General features: G+C 51.1%; 1 protein-coding gene across 1 annotated transcript in view; it reads right to left on the reverse strand.

Moving 5' to 3' along the window:
* NIBAN2 (niban apoptosis regulator 2) overlaps positions 1-21,757 on the reverse strand; it is a 100,856-nt gene that overhangs the window by 55,016 nt on the left and 24,083 nt on the right. The gene's annotated exons all lie outside the window — the stretch shown is intronic.

Here is a 21,757-nt window from a genome sequence, read left to right on the forward strand (position 1 = left end):
AATAACCAGAACACGCAGCATGGCAAAAATGTCTTAAAAACAGTCTTCCGAGTGGCCAGGGTAACCTCAAATTTCACCACCTGTCGTCTCACTTCAGTGCTGCCTGTTTCCTCCCCCTCCCGCTCCAAATGTGCCAGAAGCCAGCCAACCGGAGGCCATGGGGGAAGTTTCCAGCACACCTCACAGTCCAGCCTGGTCATGGAAGGAATCCCACCAAGTGCCCATGGGAGCTGCTTCAGTGCACGTCACCAGTGCATCTGCCAGCAGCCTATCACTCACGCGCTGCCCAGGAGGTCTTCCCTGCCCGACGGGGAGGTTCCATCCTCTTATCGGGGCATGGCAGAGATCCAGAACACTTTTCACCTGCAAGTTCCCAGTCTGGACCCCAACCCAGCTCCCTCACTGGTGAAAGGAGGGCAGCTTCTGCCACATGCGACCTGCCCCGGGTGGAGGCGCTCAGCACGTCCTACTGAATCAAACAGCCCTGGGCCGGGTGAGTCACATTTCCAGCAGTGTCCGATCTGCAAACAAACCCGAATCGTGCAACTCAGAATGGAGTGGTGAATAAGGGCATGTGGGCAGACTGTGCCACTCAAAATAATTCTCCCCATTCCTAGTGCCAGCAATACCAGTGACCTTTGCCAGGAAGCAGAGCTGGCCAGCACCCAGAGTCATGCACCTGTCTTTGGAAGCAGAGGCCAAGATGCAGAGGAGAGGGATGCAGGAAAGACTCCTACAGAGACTCCAGAAACCCTGATTTGGTCATATAGCATCAGGTGAGAACTCAACAACAGTATTGTTTCCTACGAGAACAGTCACTGGTGGACTAGGGGCAAGAGATAGTGGAAATCACAGGGGGAATTTTAGTATAACATACCCCTGGGAGCAGGTGACAATATAGTCAAAACTCAGGCCTGCTCTACAGTTAAACTTGTTATTGGCATAGCTGTGTTGGTTAGGGCTGTGATTTTCATGCTGGTATAAACCCTGATATTATATGGGCATAAGAATGCTTTTGCCAGCATAGCTTTGGTCTCAGGGCACTGGCGAGTTCCCACATCTCAGGGAATCACTATGCTGGGAGAAACTCCTTTACGCTGGTATAAGCGGTTTGTGCACTAGGAAGGTTTGCCAGCATAGCTATGCCAGCAAAATTTTTCTAGTGTGGGCAAGGCCCCAAGCGTCCCTCCTGCCCTGCTACCAGTCTAAGACACAAGCTGTTCCATACCAAAAGGAGAACTTTCTAACCGGGTGGCAAATACTCGGTAACGTATATTGGCACGAACCAGTCAGCCTCTATCACCGACGCTCCCCCACCACCCAGCCAGGATTTCTCCACCGTATCACAGGCCAGATACCGATCGCAATTCAAGATTCTTCCTGGGCTCAGTTTGCTGTTAGGGCCCCACGATCCACATTCTATCCCTGCTGTAGCCATGACATTTCAAAATAACCAGAACACGCAGCATGGCAATAGCTGGCAAGTACTAGGTACATTTGTTACAACAGGTATTTGATCAGGGAAGTCCCTTCCCAGCTCTTTGGGATTCTGCAAAGAACTCCCTTAACTGCTCTGGAGCATACCAAGTAGTCCATGCTGGCCACCAACTTGGCTGACACCAGAGACCTCCAGAGCTAAAAAGCATGAACCTCTGCAGCCAGGTTTGGGAGCTGGGACTGGTACAGAGCCAACCTCGCATCCAGTGTGGCTCCAGCAGAGACAGAACACATTGAGCAGCAGGTTATACTAGCAAGGTCCCTAACAGCAGGACAATACCTGTGAGTCAGACATACGTGCACCAATTCTCAACTGCACGAAGGCTTCTTCTAGGAGAAAACTCTTCTTGCATCAAGGCTTGTTTGTGTTGCAACCTAAGATCACCCCTCAGACTCCCACCTGCTCCCTCTCCTAGTGTGGGGAGCACTTGCAGCTCTGAGACTCCCCATGGGGCAGTTGCCCGCCTTGCCATGGCTGCACATGGCATCAATTCACACCACTATAAGTCTTCCGGGCCCCGCCCCTCTTGCCCTCTGCGATAAGAGCTTCTGATAGAGAGACAAACGCAGACACTGTGATTATGGCTTTGATAATGAAACTGAAGGATGGAGCTTGGCTGTGTTTACACACAGACCCAGTAATTAGCAGGGATAAAGGCTGCCCTCCCTACCCCACCTCCAGGGCAGCACTCAGCCACTGTATTTAACTGGGGCCTAAAAAGGAAAACCGACAGCTGAGACAGGCTCTGAAATTACTAGTCACAGCCCCCAGCTGAGGGGTGTTGTATAATCCTCTGCCGGCTCCAAACTCAGCAGTTCAGTTCAGCAGCCACCACGGATCCCTGCTCCCCTGGCACCTACTCCTGCTCCCGAACATTTCAAAACATGCCTGCTCCTGAGATCCCCAGGGAAGATGCAAAGCGAAACGTACACAAGCTGCTCTCCATGTAAAGCAAGTCTGGCTCTTCCAGAGACTCTGCATGCCCCATCAATACCGCCATCTGGGCCAGTCACTGCTTTCCAGCCGGGCATTTCAGAGGGACCTGAAGGAAGTTCAGTGGGATTCAGCTGCTTAATTCCCTTTTGGTTCCTTTAAAAGTCCCAGCCGCCATTCAGTTTAGGCCCCAGTCATGCTGCCACTGAAATCACGAGGACTTTGGCTATTATCAGTTTTCCCAAAGCGCTCACACATATGCTAAAGCACCTATCTAGGAAAGACAGTCCCTGCCCCGAACAGCTCCCGGTCCACATTCCACAAGGCAACAAGGAGCGATATCAGAACAGGCTGCCATGGGATGACACTCAAGGTGCAGCGGCAGTCAAAAGAGCGAACAGGATGTTGGGATAGATAAGACAGAAACTATCGTACTGCCTCCATAGAAATCCATGGTACGCCCACACCTTGAATATCGCATGCAGTCGCCCCATCTCAAAAAACTATATTAATTCGGGAAAAGGTTCAGCAAAGGGCAACAAAAACGACGAGGGGTATGGAATGGCTGCCATATAAGGAGAGATTAATAAGGCTGGGACTTTTCAGCTTGGAAAAAAGATGACTACGGGGGATATGATAGAGGTCTATAAAACCATGACTGGTGTGGAGAAAGTGAATAAGGAAGTGTTATTTGCTCCTTCTCATAACACAAGAACTAGGGGTCACCAAATGAAATTTATAGGCAGCAGGTTTAAAACAAACAAAAGGAAGTATTTTTTCCACTCAACTTGTGGAACGGCTTACCAGAGGATGATGTGAAGGCCAAGACTATAACAGGGTTTAAAAAGGACCTAGATAAGTTCATGGAGGATAGGTCCATCGGTGGCTATTAGCCAGGATGGGCAGGGATGGCGTCCCTAGCCTCTGGCTGCCAGATGCTGGGAACGAGCGAAAAGGGATGGACCACTCGATGATTACCTGTTCTGTTCATTCCCTCTGGGGCACCTGGCATTAGCAACTATCAGAAGACAGGATACTGGGCTAGATGGGCTACCTTTGGTCTGACCCAGTATGGCCGTTCTTGGGAACAATAAGATCACATGGTTACTCACAAAGACACACATGCGTTTTAGGCATACAAAGACGTTGCAGTGGGAGCAGGCTTGGGCTGCTCGGTTGTAAGCTCCTTGGGGCAGGGACCTTGCCTGATAGGTCTGTACATTTCTGTGCACACCTACCAGAGAGGGGGATTTATAACACTAAGAATGGCTTTAGCATTTTTTTTTGGGGGGGGGGGGGACCACCCCATCCCAGCTCCACCACTGGGAAGGTCCTGAAATCCCCGTCTATCTACCCCCTCTACCCCCAATCTTATTTTTCCTTTTTGTTAGAATCTGAAGTTCCCGCCCTATCACCCCCAACGCTGCCTTCCATCTCGTCACTGACACACAGCTGGCCCTTTGCCCCATGATCGCCATCCGCCCCTTAATGTGCAACTGACAGCAAGGGAGAGTTGGGGAGGGTGGCACCAGTCAGGATGGGGATGGGGCCAGGCTGTTTCTCATGGGGAGGGCAGAGTCCCCCAGATTTAACCCCTCAGGATGGACGATGCTGCATGCACACACACACACACACACACACACACACACACACACACACACACTCTAGCAGGGCGTACAAAGAGAGCTGAGAGCACACATGAGGGCATGGTCTCTCCTGCAGCCTGTTCTGCTTCACCCATCCACCAGCCAGGCCGTCAGAAGGTTCAGGATGGATGAGCAGAGCCGCATCTCTGGAGCGTGACTTTCCCCTCCATACTGCATCCAAGACGGAGCCCTTGAACACACGTCCCCGTCACATGGGAGAAGGCTGATCTACCGAGGGACGCTACTGAGTGCGGTCAGCAAGCCTGCCCGTACCACTCCCATGCCAGAGACGGGACAATACAGACTCTGCCAGCGGGCGTGGCTGCTTGTTCCCAGTGATTATGTCTGCACAGCCTGGGAAGCAGGGTCCCTCTATGCACATTGCAGAACGGCAGAGAAGGTCCCCTTTGGACTCTTGCTTGAATGCCGAGACATGAAGGGACCATTGTCCATTGAACAGAGACCACCTGAGAACTATTCTATTCCTGGCTCTGACACTGCCTCTTTGTGCAACCTTGGGCAAGTGACTTTCCTCCTTCGGTGCCTCAGTTTCCCTCCCATCTCCACAACACTTGGACATAGCCGCCTCTGAGTTGCCATGGACTTCAGTGGGAGCAGAGTTAGGCCAATGCCCAGCACTACTAAAATCCCACCCTCCATGCAGTATACAACACCCTACACGGGGGCTAATTGTAGGTTACACACTTATTAACGTTAAATGCCAAAAAAAAAAAAAAAAGACCAAAAATGCCTCAGATCCCAGAGGCAGGAAATTCCAGACGTTAAGATTGTTCCGACAATACTTGCATGCCCGTATTGCACATCCTGTAGGGTGAGTGAGTGTAATACAGAACTGTGGTTATGGAGGAAGAATGGTGGTGGCATGGTATCCACAGAGTTCTGCAGACACTCTTCACCCCTCAAGTGAGGAAAGACCTAACAGTATAGCTGGGGAGATGTCACAGAGTTAGTCTTGTAGGGTTTCATCCCTCCTCCCCCCAAATCAACTTCCTAAGTTTAAGTGAAGAAAGAAACATGGAGGAAAATGGCTTGCATGCCTTGCCAGCTCGGTGGGCTTTGAGCAGGGCTCACAGATACTTTTAACCACTTGCAGAAGCAGCCCTGCGCACGTGCTTAGCGGTACACTGAAGGAACTTTCCCATGGAGCATGCAGTCTGAACTCAGACCTTCTGCGGTTGGCACCAAGAATGGGACTAGCCTCCATGGAGGGTAGGGAAGAGACAGGCTGCAGAAGAGCAGGGAAGGTGTGTGGGATAACAGAGCCTGCTCTTCCACTGCAGCCATCGATGCCTCACCAAACGGCCAAGAGCTCCCGCTGGAGCATTGCGCCACCGCCCTGTTCCAGCAGGGCTCTTGCTTTTCCAGCCACAACCCAGGCTTTCGAGAGAATGCACCCCCCTCCCACCCCAATCAACTGGGTTAACCAGAACAGAAAGCAATTAGCAGCCGAAACGCCAAGCAATGGAAGACAAGGCCTGTTCCTTCCCACCGCCCTGCAGCAAGCGGTCAGGACATGAATGGCAAGGAAGACTGGTGCAACCTCTCTGCACTGCCATCTGAGATAATTCCACAACCCTTCAAGCCAGCTGGAAGCTCTCTGGGCTGCAGAGGCTGCGAAACAGCCAGGAAACATTCCATCAGATCTCCCTTGGTCCCAGCATCTCATCTCTCCCACACACGCCAAGTGCGAGCAATTACAGGCAAAGGTCCCTTCGCTTTCTCAGCACCACAACGGGAATGCCTGATCAGCACTTGAGCAGGTGGACACTTGGCCAGTGTTCAGGAAGGACATGCATGTCACAGCCACGCACTAAATGAAGCGGATCACACAGGGAGGGTCCTCTAGGGAGGATCATTGCATGCACTTTCAAAACAGACACCATGGGGAGGCTGGCACAGAGGTGGGGCAGCAAGCAAGAAGTACCAGCAAGCTTAGGCCAGAGAGCTGCAGACAGGTCTGTCAGTTGGATCTGGAGAGATTTTAGGTTCTTTGGGTAGCCAGGCTCCCAGGGTCAGTCCTAGGCAGCTGCAGGCTCCCTGCCCTTGAGAGGAAGCAAGGCTCTACATGGGTGCCTCTTCACAGCACTGTCCACAGATGTCCCTTGGACATATGCAATCCCACTCACCTGTCCACATAAATCCAGTGAGCTCGGTACATGGCTCTTCCCCAAAGGGGCTTGCTGTTGCGGGACAGGGCCCAAGGAGAGGAAGTGTTCAGCGGAGAACAGCGTTGCCATCTCAGGGCTCTCCAACGAACCCAGACAATTGGATTTGAGATTAGAGTCGCTGCAGCATCTCATCTCTCCAGGGGTGCTGCGTATAAGAGGCATGGGGAGGCTAAGCCTCCCCACAAGAGGCTGGCCCTGCAGCGGGGAAATGCGGGTCACCTCTCCAGAGGCATACTGGCCCACCGCCACATTTGGAGCACCACAGAAAAGTGCCATAGAAGTGGGGCCCCCCCCCACTAGTGCCCGAACTGTGGCCCCGCCCCATCTTTTCCCCTAGGGCCTCCCCCCGCCGGCCACTCGCTCCTCTCGATGGCCCCCTGCCCCACCCTGTACCAGGAAGGCGGCAGAGCAAGCAGTGGGTGCGGGGTAGGACCTCAGTGGAAGAGGCCAAGCAGGGGCAGGGCCATGGTCCAGGCACCAGTGGGCCCCCCCCCACACACTCCTAGGGAGCTTTCAACGCTCGCATGGGAGCCTCCCCAAAACCAGAAGACTCACACGTCACCTCTGCATGTCTCCTCACTGAACGAAGGGGAGGACAGGGAGATCAACATCTCTGGGGCTCTTTATGAATTAAAGAGTCTGATAAGGACACCCTACTCCTCTAAAGAGGAGGTCAAGAGTGTTCTGGGACCTCCCACGCTGCGTTTCCCTCCCCATCAAAATAACTACCCTGAAAAAAATATATATTTAAGCGTCGACGCACATCACCCAGAATCTAGTTCATGGGTAAACTTGCCATGAGAACTACAGTGGTGCAACTCCCAGGCTTCAGAACTGACTCCCTGTCAAAACACACGGCTAGAGGGATTGAGGCAGCGTCTGCTTTGTGTTTCAGACTCCCCACGTCTCCTGAGCGCTTCACACAGCCCCCTCTTGCACTGAAAAGCCAGAGTCTACGTGGCATTAGTCAATATAAGTGACTTTAGCGGGGAGTCTGACCCTTCCCTTGCTTCTTAGCCAGCTGCTGTGGTTTTAAAAAAAAATCCAGTTGAAAGAAATAGATAATTCCCTCCTGTTGTGTGAGGGACCCACACAAACAGGGAGACTGACCTACTATAAAGAGGGGAGGAATAAAGGGCAGGGGGGAGGGGAGCCACACAAAAAAAAAAAAAAAAAAAAGAAGAAGAAGAATCAGTGCAACAAACTACACCAAGTGTTGTCAAGTGTGTCCAGACAGACACCCCCTTTCACCGGTCCCTTGCTGAGGGAGGCCACTGGTTTTATAACCTCAAAGTTACTGACACTCCATAGTTTCGCTGTTCCCTTGGTTTGAGAGCTGTTTAAAATCAGAAATGCAGAATCACAAAGTCTATATCCATTGGAGGAAGGAAACCCACCCCCATCTCAGCCTGCCGGCATAAGTAACATTGGTCACACAGCATCCCACATTTGAGGCGCGGCTGGTGGAGGGGTCTGGTCCTGTGTAGAAGTCGACAGAATGGAAAGACGAGTAACTCTAACCTCACTTGTACTTCTAGCAGGTAAAGCAGGGTGATTTAAAGGCCATAGGGTCCCTTTAAGAATCACTTCCGCAGCATTTTGCAGGGGCCCAACAGGTACGGTAGGGTCAACCAGGGCTCTGGGGCAGCTAGGAGCCACCTACTGCACCATATGCTAGGCTTGCCATGGTCACCATTAAAGCCCAGCTATCAAGTTACAGGCTAGTGAGTTTTGAGACTCAAAGGGCAGCCCTGATGCTAGAGAGCGGGAGGGTCCGTTGAGCACAAGCACACACTACACAAGTTACACCCTTCCCCACCCCGAATCCCCAGCTCTACTCAGTTCCCACTGGTTGAAGCCCTTGCTAGCAGAGCCCGGCACCGTTCCCAGTCGCATGCCTGACCAGGTGGGAAGACGGTCATCCACATGACTAGAGAGATCAAGAGTTTCCCTTATTTAGGATGAGAATGCATGCCTCGTTCTCCAGCAGTCACTGCACTAAGCCTTTTAATGTGATCCCTATACCCACGCTGAAGAAAAGCCAGAACACTTCTACTTCATTCTCCTTTGGGCTGATTTCAAAGTTAAAAGCTTGGGCTCCTTTGAGGCATCGTTGGCATGGGGTCGGGGTAAACAAGTGCTCTGCATTCCAGCTCCTCTCTCTGATCTGCTCCACCTGGATCAGAAAAACTCCTTTGACTTGCTCCACATGGAGCAGGCCGAGCACAGGTGGCTGTCAACTCTGTGCCCCTTGCTTCCCTCCTAGCGGAGTGAAGCAAAAGATGGTGGTAGTAGCAGGTTCTCTTCTCTAGAGGGAAGACAGCAGGCAAGATGGACTGGACCAGAACATCAGGAAGCAGGAGGAGGTGCCCTAGAATGCCTGCAAACCCAGGAGTATGGATTAAAAACCAATCACTCGAGTAATCCTCCTCCTCCTGGAATGTAAGGAGCGGGTTAAACAAAGTTGCTTCCAACACTACAACTACTCAAAGATTTTCCAGAGACCCCTTAGTTCATAGGAAATTAACATTTTTCAAAGTTTCCTGCAAAAATCAGTTTATATTTTCCAGCCAGCTCTACTCAGTGAGTTTCTCAAACTGCCGGCTTTAGACTCACAATTGGAGCCTTCATAGGCCACAAGTTAGCATTAAATAAGCCAACTGATGGGGTCACAGGCAGCTCCCCTCTTTATTTTCTAGTCTAACAGTTAGAGAAGAGTGTGTGGTCAAGAAACAGATTTAGCAGAGCTTCAGAACAGGTCACTTCTCTCCCAGTGACAGTCTCTGTCAGTTTTGCACACCCTAGATGTTGCCAGATGTCATTCTTCACGTGGACACAAGACTCCAGTTGGATGGCATGATGGATGGGCTCTCTTTGCGTAGCCTGCTCAATTCACATGGAGGGGGAATAAAGTTGTGGGGGAGAAAAATAGCATTGGTGCAGCGTTGGGTACTTGGATTTGGAGTGCTAGCTTTAGGTTCAGAGAATGGCTGGGATAAGAAGCGAGATCAGAATTGAATTTAAAACTGCACGAGCAAGTTGAGGAGCAACGTTCCGACCTATTTCAGAATGCCACCCACATGACATGGCATGGAATACTGAGTTCCACCAATAAGATACACCCTCACATCAAAACAACTCACTGGCTGATGATTCCCTGGAGGCCAGGACAGTAATTGCTAGATACTGAGAGCTTAGTTAACCTATCGGTGGTTGGAAAGGCATGAGATAGCTTGACACTTCCTTTACTGTACACCCGTGCAGATTAAATGCAAGTCGAATATGGTTCTAACCGATTTATAAGTTGGCAGGACAGGACTGCAAAATGTTGAAAAGGCTAATTCATGGCATCTTTTAGAAAGAGTTTTCACACTTTGAAACCTCCATCAACATACTGCAGGGTCCATCTTGTACAAAGGATCATTCCTGGACAGTTATGTAGCCTATGGACAGTGAATGATTTCATGGCATCGGAATTCTGAAGAACCAGAAGGAAGTCTCATTGCTTGAGCAATTTAATTCTAGTCTCGTCTCTAGATAAAGCACTTGAGACTCTGTGGTAGGAAACAGCCCAGCACTGCCCATGTGCATGTGGAGTGAACAGGCCTTTTCCATCTAATTGCAGCGAGCCTGGAATTCTGCATCCAGCAGTGGATGTTTTCCATGAGTTCAGAACTACACAGTTCACTTCGCTCCATACTCAGAGATTGCCCACCGATCAGTCCTGCCCCAGCTATAGAAACTGATGCTGGAGTGCCAGCGGATTCCAGAGCTTCTGGTGCTAGCAGGGACTTCCACCAAGGGGAAGGTTTTCCAGCGTGATTTGCTGCAGTTTTGTTTGGCAGGTGGGACCTTTGTTTTGAATTCCTCTCCTTCAACTTTGCCCTGGAGAGAGGGAGACTTAACAGTGGCCTCCAACAATTTCAGAAACTATTTGATCTATCCCAGAGATTTGCAGATAGCAGGAGGAAAAGAATGCAGCATCCTATCTTCAAGGAAACGAGCAATGTCCGGAGAGTGCTAAACCAGACCACACACACGAACACACTGCAGAGCATGCTGCTTAAAAAGGTGGCCAAAGGCTCTTCCACTTCAGCTCCGGTTACAGCTCTTCCAGAGTGACCTTCATGCAAACAGCTGCCAATTGAGCTAGCAAGATAAGGATTGGGGAATAGGACCAACCTCATCTTGGTTGCAAACTCCTTGTTTACACCCATGAGGAGCATTGCCAATAGTACAGAGGAAATGAAGATGAACCTTGATCCTAAAGGATGGAAGGGGATAATCAAGTCTGCAGAGATCACGACTACCCAGTGCAGCATCTATCTAGGTGCAAGGGGCCGTGCGGAGGTTCCTCACTCTGCTGATGTTTTGCCAGAGTCCTTTCTTTCGTCATGGACACAGGACAGCCAGTGTGGGGCTTCAGGGCTGCTCCCCAGAGGCTTGTGTCAGGCTAGCCTAGGTCAGTCTCAGACGGACTTCTTCTCTCCAAAGTGTTTGACAAACTTCTGCGGCAAGGATAGGAAGATGTTAAGAACCCACGCCACATGAGTGGCTTCTCTCCTTGGGGACATGCTCTCGTTCCTCATTATGAATGGGACAGGGAAGTACTACTGGTGCTGGATCAGGCTGGGTTCACAGTTTGGGGATAGACTCAGAGAGTTTAAGGCCAGAAGGGACCATTAGGATTGTCTATAGTCTGACCCCCTGAACAATGCAGGCCACAAAATCTGACCCACCCACTCCTGTAACCAATCCCTGACTTACGTCTGAGCTACTGAACACCTCAAAACACAGGCTCTGAAGTCTCTCGTGAGTGACTCCAGCAAGAGTTTTGGCCCAGTGCTGCAGGAAGGTTGGCAAGATGAGATGCTCTTCTGGCAGCATTCCAACTGGAGCGGGAAGCTACATGGGGAGGTTCGGCTCCACGCATTCACAGCCAAGCCACTCCCCAAGATGGGACATGCTGGGGAATAGAGAATCTACTTCTGGACCCAGCTCCTCCTCAGAGTTAGGCCCTTTGGCTCCACTATGATGCCAGTACGCCACTAGGTTATGCACTTACCCCTCAGGAGAGAAAAGCTGGAAACAATTCAGACAAGGAAGGGATGGCCTGGAGGGGTTCTGGAGAGGGGTGGGTGGTTTCAGGTTTGGAACACACAGTGAGAATTGCATGTTTTTGCAAGGTGGTCGGGGGGTGGAAACCGCTATTAGGAACAATAAACCTCTCAAAATGACATCCCCTATTTTGGCCTCTTCTATCGGGGAAAACCCCCAAAGAACAGATATCCAACTGGTTATTTGCAGCTAGAGATTCTGTTGCAAATCAGGGCATGTAAAAAAAAAAAAAAAAAAATCCATTATTTGGGTTAAAAAAAAGTTTGAGAAATGTTGATGACAGAAAGACTAAGATTTAAGAGGGTATTTTGAAGTCTCATTTCCTTCAAGTTCCTGGGAGAGAGAGATAGTCTCGCTCTCCAGCAGTCACTCATTCTTTACTAATTAACGACAGACCACTCATTAGGGCTTCGGTGAATGGAAATAAGACCATTCCTTGAATTGATATTAAAAGGAGTTTCTTGATCAGATCAAAACTGAGTATTCCCAGCTCCTGGATCTGAAGTGGTTTCACTACCCAGGAAACCCAACTTATTCCTTTGGAAATTTGTCAGAGATCATTGCCCAAGTGCCTTTATTTCTTCATTTCAAGCTCCTGTCACAACCCATAAAAGATGAGCAGTGAATGCCCTTTGTTTTCCTACTAGTGCTAAGGTTAAAAAGGGCTTCCATCCTACCCCTATGCCCTGGGATTTAAACAAAAACAGTGTGGTTAACTCTGGTAATTTTATCACCACGAGTCTCATGATATCTGGTGTCGTTCTTAAAGCCCCAGATCTTGGAGTCAAGCAATGGCACAAAAAGCGGTTTTCATTTAAAAAGTAGTTTGTAGCTTTCATGGTTGCTGAGAAAAGCTGCAAATAAGACCCGCACGCCCCAAGGACTCAAATCAGAAGGCCAGAGAGGACCTTTTTAAAACCTCATGATTTTTGAATGTGCAGGGTTGGCAACCCTGCACAAGCCGCATCTGTTCTGATACACGCACTGGTGCAAACTAGTCCCATGACCCTCCCCTCCCCCGGGGGCCCACATTATTTGACCACCATAGATCTTAAAGTGGTGCGCTCTTCTTAATCCAGAGAGAAAATCCTTACTAATCAGAGAAGGGGGCAACCATCTAGCCAGCATATGGGGCACCCACCTGCTGACCACTTGCTTTCGGGGACCGACAACACCTCCTGCAGAATTTGTTCTTCCTTTGAGGTTGGTGGCAATTTAAAAAGTTTGCCTAGACACTCATAGCACTGCACCTGATCAGCTGCTGTCTGAGGTGGAAGAGAGTCAGACTGAAGAGTCGCATCCAGGCCATTCTCTAGTGTGTGCATGGAGAATTCAGCGCTAGCTGTGAGGGTCTTGTCTCCGGGTGCTTGTAGGCAAAGCTTTGCACCGGTACTTTCTGTAGCAAGCCCCAATGCTTCAGAAGCAGCCGTGCTCTCCTGTCGGGCAGCAGATTGCAGCTGAGAGAGTCCAGGCACTCTCTTCATGTTGTTTCTTTATCCATTTCTCATGCCATCCCCCCGATGAGGCTAATGTTTAAATATCCTCGCAGTGAATGCCCCTTTGGTGAAGAACCAGTTGGGCAAGGCAGTTTGGCCAACCATTCAGAAGTTGGGATGCTGACCCCAAACTTCCTTGCCTCGGGAGACTAAGCTGCTTTTCACATACAACGGGGTGGCAGACGTTATGGAGACCAGAATCAAGTTCTGGGCAGGGGTGGGAAACGGGGGTATTTGGGAGGCATGGCATCCTGATTAAGGCATTTTCATAAGTCGGTATCTCAGCTAGCCACAGATTTTACCCAATTTCTGGTCCCTCTCGTAAGCTGAAGCAAGACACAAGCGTATCATCCTGCCAGAATACGGATGACTAGAGAGCTCAGATACCTGCCCCCGACACCCCACCCATTACATCACCAGGACCACCCACCAGCTGTTTGACAGCTCCTGACAAGCGCATCCTTGCTGCTCTGCAGACAGTCTCTGGTGGTGCATTTCGCCAAGAACAGGACTTTTGGTAGCCGGGCGGGTGCATGGCAGCGTGGGAAGTTTACTTTGGAGCCCAGGCGGGAGCCTCTCAGAGATACGGGCGGCTAGTACAGGGCAGAGAGCCCACGCACCACGCCTCAAGCCAATGGGAGTCCGGTATCAGTGACAGAGTCTGACAATGACAAAATCCAGCTCTTAGTTTGCCATAGTGGGAGCGGTCACATAGGCAAACACAGGCTCTCTGAACTGCAGTGCCGTCCACACATTCTTATGCAGCGAGTGTTTCCTAGCCTAGACAAGGAATGTGCACACCAGCCACGGCTGGGCAACAGAAACAGTTCCCGCCCTTACGAGTAATAATCCACCCGTTCTTGGTGTCAGCGTCAGATACCCAGATGGCAAATGAACAGAGGTGAAGCAAGCCAGAATCCAGGCTGCATTGGGTGGATGTAATTTCACAGGATGGTGTAACTATGAGCCCTTTCCGGGTTTCCGCATGCTTCTTTTGTTTCCCATTTCTCCCCTAATCCAAACCCAGTGTGTGACTGAGGCCGGAAAAGCGAATGGGCCAGGGTGTTTTTATGCCGAGAGCGTTGCACCAAGTCAGAGTGGAATGAAGCTCCTTTCAGGCACAGGAATGGGAGTTTCCTGGCAGCGTATGCAGCATACTAAGGAGGGAACAGTAAGACATGCTTATTTGAAGGGCTGCTTCTACGTAGGTCAGTCCCGACACACCGCACCCCTCTATTCCAACCCCAGGCCTCTGCCTAGCAACTGGCACCACCCAGGTGCTTTTGCAGTTGGACCATTAGGGAACAAGGGCAAAGTTTTGAACCAAAGTCTTCAGCCGTAAGTGATTAGTGTGTTTCACCACTGGGCCGGCTCTGTGCACTTCGAACTGGCATTATTCCATGGGTGGCCTAATCAAAATCTGATCTGCAAATCCACTCCCCACTCACACCCTGGGCTTCTCTTCCCCAGCGCAGAAGTATCCAGTGCTAGCCAGATGTGAAACGGGAGGGGAAGAAGAAGAGCTCCACGTTGGTTTTAGAAATGCTGGGCTAGGCATTAGAAAAGAGGGAGGGACATTTCCAGCCACAGCCACAAGTGGAGTTTTCCAAAAGGCCACCCTTGGCCATCCCTCAGCTTTCGCCCTTGGGCCTCGCCCAGCAGGGCCTCACCCCCCATGAAGGAGCCACCAAGTCAGTCCCGCAGTTAGCTCAGTCCCAAGCTGCTTTACGCTGCTCCCTCCATGCGCTTCGGCCTTCAGTGGCACATCACCGCCTCCTCCAGGAATCTATTCCAGATCTCGCCCCCATGCAGTCTGAGGTACTTACCTGCCTCCCCTCACTGTAGTATCTTTAATGCATTGATACTCACAGCACCTGTTAAGTAGGTTGGTATCCCACGCTGCACAGGGGGAAACTGAGGCACAGAGAGGCTAAGTGACTTGCTCAAGTTCTGTGGTAGAGCAGGGAATTGAACCCCCATCTCCCAAGTCTTGGACAAGTGTCTAACCACTGGACTGTCCTCCCTCTCCTGCTGTGGGGGTGGGTAACGCTGCCTCAAACTCACTCTGATGCCAAGGTAAACAGTTCACTAGAGCTATTCAGAAAATGATCAGCATTCACATTCCAGACTAGATGCACTGTGCCCTTCCCATTGCTCTTCTGGGTCATCCTCAGGAGGGGATGTTTTTGTTACTGCAGAGGACGATGAATCATAAGCAAAGACTGCAAACCACACTGGGTACACAGAGGGCTCCAGGAGACAGACAGGCCACCAGTCCTCGTTACACAAGAGCAGCATAACAGAGGAGTACAGAGAGACACTAGAAACCAGTCACAGATGTAGTTGACACCCATTGGACTGCTGAGAGGGGAACCAAACCCAGAACTCCTGTGTGCTTTAAGCCTCTGGAAATCTGAACGCAGGTCCAGGCACTCTCAGGGCTCAGATCTGGTGTCTAGCACCTCCTCAGAGAGCTCTCAGAGTAACAGCCGTGTTAGTCTGTATTCGCAAAAAGAAAAGGAGGACTTGTGGCACCTTCGAGACTAACCAATTTATTTGAGCATAAGCTTTCGTGAGCTACAGCTCACTTCATCGGATGCATGCTGTGGAAAGTTTAGAAGATCTTATTATATACACACAAAGCATGAAAAAATACCTCCTCCCACCCCACTCTCCTGCTGGTAATAGCTTATCTAAAGTGACCACTCTCCTTACAATGTGTATGATAATCAAGGTGGGAGAGCTCTGTAGTCCAACTGCCTTGTCTCTGGGGCCAGCGCTGACCTCCTCAGTATCACACAATTACCGTACTATGGGATGCTACACCACCTTTAATGTATTCATCTTCACTCCCCAGTGAGGCAGGCTTCACTCCCCAGAACGCAGACCCTAGCCAAGCTCTAGTCACCATCTACCAGACAGGGACCAGAGGACCGAACGCTAGCAAACTGCTGATGCAAACTTCTCTGAGCTTTGCAGCTCAGGCCCAGCTCGAGGCTGGAGACAGCCTCATCACCAGGCGTAACACGGGTAGATACACAGAGCACGGCCGAGTCCAAGCTCCTAGGGAAATTGGTTAGCAGGAGTATTTGGTAATATGAGCATGGGAAAAAAGGGCGGGGGGGGGGGGGGGGAGGTTGGAAGCAGTTTTAAGGCCTCCACATGCAGGGGAAGGTTTCCTTTTGAAGAGGATCCCACTCGCTCTTAATCACCACCCCTTATGGGTGTTCAGCTCTCCGTGCAGTGCTTCTGGGAGGGGTCACAGCCATGGAGCTCCTTGGCTTTGCAGAGCCGGTGACTTCGGCCAGTACTCATATCAGAGAGAGGGCAAGCTGTCCCGGCTGCCTTCAGACCCACAATCCAACGCTCTCTCTCCATGCACCCTGCTCCCCAGAGCACGGCTACGGCTGCCCCACCTCCTAGGAAGCCATGACACCAAGGCACCATCTTCCAGGTCACAGCAGGACCTGGCTCATGGGGACCTTCCCCTATTTCACTGGGCTCCTCACCTCACACCTGCTCCCTCTTCAGCCCTGCCACTGGTCTCACTACCACTGGCAAGAGACCCCTCTCCCGGACAGTATCCCCGCCGCAGACTCCCCCATCTCTTCACTTTGCCCATGGTTATGCCTCAACTTCCTCCTCTCCCTCCAATATCCTATCAGCACCATCATTAAACCAGACCTGTCCTATCTAGACAGGATCTTGGACCCAGGCGGAACACTACAGACTATCCTCCATGTTCGTTCATTCCCTGCCCCTCCCATGCACACCTTGCCCCAGCACGCATAGCCAGCCACCTACAGGAGGTCCAAGGGGCCAGAGCCTGCTCTCACTGACACGGGTGTGAATTCAGCGCAGCCACACTGGGCCTCCACACTCCTCCCGCTTGTGCCATTTGACACAGCTGCGACGCCACTGAGTCACGGCAAGTTACCACTGGAGTAACTGCAAATTTTGGCCCCAGAGAGCTTCTCGGCCAGGTCCAGCGTCGGGGACGCTCTGGTTTTGCCCAGACATGCCTCCCTCTGGGTGTGACTGTCCCAGCAGCCAGACGATCAGGTTGGAGAGTGCCATTGTCCGTGAGATAAAGGACAGTCCAAGTGAGCGAACAAAGCCTGTTTTCTTCCAATTACCCTTGAAATCATGTGAAAACGAGAGATGCTTTAAATAGCCCAGGCTGCAGCTGTCAGAGTCAGCTGACTTGGCAGCGGGGAGATCCGAGCCTGCAACCAGTCACTGCACTGCAAGTGGCAGCATGCTGCGATCTGTGGGGCTGGAGCATTTAGAGCAGAGACTATGAACGGAGCTATTTGGTGGGACAGCAGGTTGGTTTCCTTCTGCTCTCTGAAGTTAGGACCTGACCCCTACACCAAGCCTGATCATCAAGTTTCTATCCCGGCAGCTGCTAAACAAAATCTGCATCCTCCCAGCAGGGGAAATCTGACTTAACAGCCATATACCACAGGACAGACGCTCCCAGCTACACCTCCTCATGTCTTTGTAACATGAGGCATCTAAACCCTTCCGCAGACAGAGCGGACAAGGCAGTATGGTGGAGAATGAGATAGACCTGCTTGGGCTTCCGTTTAATCAGGTTCTCTAGAGAGCTCTGCTCCCACTTAGGAACCTAAAGGAAGGTGGCCCAGTTTGCCAAGCACCGAAGAGCATGATGGAGCACTGTCAAAAGCCTGCCCCCCAATTGTGGGCCGTGAGCCTTTCTGAAAATTCCAGGCTTTACAGAGCTGAGAAAGCGTGGCCCCAATGACTGCCGGAGAGAGCGATTGCTCCTTTCCGAGGGCATGTGTTTGGAGAGCAAAGGCCACGTACACCGTTTCTCCATACACTGAGTCACATTGATGTACGTGGCTCTGATACACACGCACTGAGCACTTCCCTCTACACGCTGGAGCCTCTCCACAGGCAACAGCCAGTCTAGGCCTGTTCCCATTCACATGGATCCGACTCCTCTGCACTGCACACTGAGAGGTGGGATGAGCCTGGGTGTGGCCGAGTTGGCGCTGTTGTTACCATAGCACGATGCCTCCTGCCTCACCGGGGGCTTTTGTTTCCCATCCTACCTGTATCGCATATTGTTTCCGGCCTCCCTCTCCACCCCAGAAGCCCTCAGGTAGCCAGGGAGAGCTTTAGAACCAAGAGAAAGGCAAGATACACTGTATGCCACACTTCCACCACACCCGTCTTCATGGGCCACCTCATTCCAGAAACCTCCACCCGCACTGGGCATCTGGCCCTCCAGGCTCCTTGTATCATCCTGTAACTGGGACTTCTGCCATATGCTGCCTCCCCCAACCTGCCCAGGCCGTGTACTTCAGTATCAAAGCTGTTTTTTGAGATCTTCAAACCGATCAGATCACACAGACCTAGCAGTTTGATTGGCTGGCCAAATGTTTGCCCTCAGACAAGAGGGGATAAAGCATCAGCAGTCCATAAATTCTGACTTCTGCGTCAAGTGGCCCAATCAGCTCTTCCTCTATCCTCCTGACAGCTCATTCCTCCCTCCTGGCCTCAGACCTTGTCCCAGCGTGAAGTGAATTTTTAAAACACTCGTGAATTCTTCCTAGAACCTGGGAGGTTCACAGCAGACGCGCTGGCAGAACCACAGCCCTGACTAGACCATCAGGAGTGCTGGAGTGGCTGTATCCATTTCCCCCCCTCATTTGGAAGCTGCCCCAAGTCACCCACCCCACACACTAACAAAGTGACCTGGCTTTGGTAGAATATTAGCCAGTGATCACAGAGAGAGAAAGGTCTTCTGGAATCTTTGTGGAAGTGTCTCAGGTTTCCGTGCTGCCCACTGAAGTCAGTAGGCCAGGGTTACGTGATCTCTGGAGAATGAAAGGCAGGTGCATACGCAGGGAGATGCGAGGATAGAAAGGGGGCCTTTGACAGCTGAAGTGGCAATGGAGGAAGACAGGCCAGGGTGTAGATGGATCCATAACTGATGCACAGCGTGAATGCACAGCATGCAGGAATGCAGCCATCAGTCCCCGGTGTGTCAACCCCACATCAGTGGTGAAAGCACAGCAGGGGGAGCAGTTGGCTCCAAGCCATCTCAAGTCCCGTCTACACCACAGGTGCTATACTACAGTGGCGCAGCTTCGGTGCTGTAGCTAAGCTGCCGTGGCCCTGTGGTGTAGACGCAGACCACAGCAGTGGGAAAGGGTTTTCCCACCAGTGTAGGAACTCCACTTTCCCGAGAGACAGCAGCTAGATCCATGAAAGCGTTCCTCCATCAACCAAGCTGTGTCTACAGTGCGGGTAGGTCAGCAAAGCTAGAGCGTGCGGGGATGGGGATTTTTCCACACCCCAAGTGCTGTAGCTATGTTGATCTAAGTGCAGACCAGGCCTCAGACATCTGAAAGGTCACCTTGCAGGGACTATTCCAGCCTGGGATTTAGATTGAAGATGTATAGGAATTAGGGTAATGACCGGCTCCTTCAGGATGGCAAGGGATCAAATGCCTGAGTAGAGAGTCACCTGCACCACATCTCCTCTCTGGCACACTGCTCAGAGCAGGGCAGGAGATCCAGTTCCTCTTCCCTCACCGGTCTGTGCCTGGGCCCTTTTGAGCCCTCTGAGGGCTCCATCCTCTCTCACCAACGAGCACATCTGTACTAGGAGTGACACAGCGTTCAAACACCCAGTGCGAGCTCTGCTGTCCCAGCCTTCCCTTTGCCACCGACGCCTCCTCCATCACTCCAGGAGAGCGTGAGTGCTCCCTTGTCCTCGCAACAGATGGAGGAAGAGTCCAACGAACGCTGCTCCATTCCTATTTGAGACAGGGTCAGTGAGATCGACCCTGGCCCTGCGCAGAGCTGGGCAGGCACAACTCAAAGTGCCTCTACCCCGGCTCCAGCCAGAACGGTCAAGGTGGCACTGCTCCTATCAGACAGCAACACGTTTACACCATGCACATCGGGGCGAGGGGAGGGCCTGTTCATGGCTCCGGGATAGCCGGCGTCCCACCACAGACGTATGGCCAATACGTGACACCAACCAGGCCTATTTAGCAGAACATTCAGCACTTTCCACCCAGAGGGATCCCCCATAGACCCCAACGGAGAGAGGAAATTTTAGTTCTCCTCTATTTGTAGCTTTCCAGCATGGACGGGCACAACACTGCCAGGGATCCGAGTAGGGGTCCTTCCCCGGTCATGTTGTTTCCAGCGGTAGCTTTGTACAAGACTGGCCAAGTTCTTAAGCAACACCAGCTGCAGAGGGCAGGCCCCAGGCCCTGGGAGGTTGAACATGGCTTCTGTTCAGATGAAAAGGCAGGTTGTGGCTGTAAATTACAGCCCTTAAAAGCAAGTTAGCTCGAGACACAAAACCTCAGCGTATTCTTGCAACAAAGAGCCAGAGTAAGATATAATTACACCCCAAACCAAGATCTTCGGTTTGTTTGGGCTAGGCATTAGCAAACAAATAAAGCAGAGAGTCCATATCCCGGCAATAAAAAAAAATCACAAGTCCGGGGATAGCTGGTGATTTCCCTAAAGCCCCAGCTACTGGAGGACGGAGATTTTTTTAAAAGCGAAAACAGATTTGTCACAAGTTGAAGTTTTGATCCCTCATAGATGGAGAAAAGCTTGAAAAATGTGACTCCAGAGGGCCCCTAAAGGCTCAGAAAACCCCAAACAAAACCAAAAAGACACAGAAAGGAAGTAAACAGAAACCCAATTTGTTCTTTTAGTCTCCTGATCTTTTAAGCTAAGTTTGTGTTTTGCTTTCTGGGGGGTGGGAGGTGACTCAAGGTTGTGAGCCCTTGGGGTGGGGAATACTGCAATTGTTGCTGTCAGCTCTGGCGAGGACTTGCAACCGGAAAGGAGAGATGCATGAGCGGGGCTTAGGGGCAGGGATGAAAGAGTAAGGGGGAGGGGAGGAGAGATTGCATAGCACCTGTCTGCACCTCCAGTTCAGCTACCAACTCGCCATACCCATTCCAAAGCAATTGCTGCCACATTCAGACTACTGCTTCAGGGAAAGTAAAGCCAGTTCCTCCTTCCTGAGACGTGTGGCTATTTTGGAGCGTGCCCAAGAGGGACAACCTGTTGATAGATAGCATTTCAGTAGGCAGCCAAGAAACAGTCAGGTCCAGAGCATGAGCATTAGCTTTTAGCCAGTATTTTGGACTTCCAGGCCTACCGAGTGTAAAAGCACTGTGGGTTAGACTCTGGGTTCCTATCCAGCAAGGCCAGGGAGCGAGCCGCCGTCCTGCATTCCTTGCACTCGCCAACCTTCCCCCTTTCGCCCAAAACTTCAACGGGTGAAGGATCAGGCCCCTACTGTCCACTCAAAGTGTTATCCAAAGAGGCAGGTGCCTCTTATCTAGAGCTAGTCAAACCCCAAACTCTTCCCCCCTTCCCACCAATGGAGAAAAAATTGGAACAAAATGTCTGATGTTTTGTCAAACATTAGAAACAAGAGCTTCCATTTCAAATTATAACTGGGTTTTGGCTTTCAGAAACCAAAAATCTTGGAGTCCTCCTCAAACCCTGCACCTCCTTGATTTCCTTGTAGGAAAAGTTTTAGTTAAAGCAAGGGGGGAGGGGAATAAAAATATCAAAGTTCAAGTTTTGGAGGCTCCACCTCCCCCCCCCTTGCAATTTGAATAGAAGAAATAGATTTGTTTCCAATACCCCCCAGCTCCACAAAAGTCTGTTTCCATAAAACATTTCAACAAAACTGGGGGGGGGTTTAGAAAAAAAATGATAAAAAAGCCCCCCAGTTCTACTCATGTCCCCTGCAATGGCGATATGATGCTGCTAGATAAGATTTAGGGCTTGTCTACACTTACCGGATCGACACACGGTGATTGATGCATCAGCGGTCGATTTAGTGGGTCTAGTGAAGACC

The sequence above is a fragment of the Chelonia mydas genome, chromosome 16, assembly GCF_015237465.2.
Source record: "Chelonia mydas isolate rCheMyd1 chromosome 16, rCheMyd1.pri.v2, whole genome shotgun sequence".
In the NCBI taxonomy this organism is placed as follows: domain Eukaryota; kingdom Metazoa; phylum Chordata; order Testudines; family Cheloniidae; genus Chelonia; species Chelonia mydas.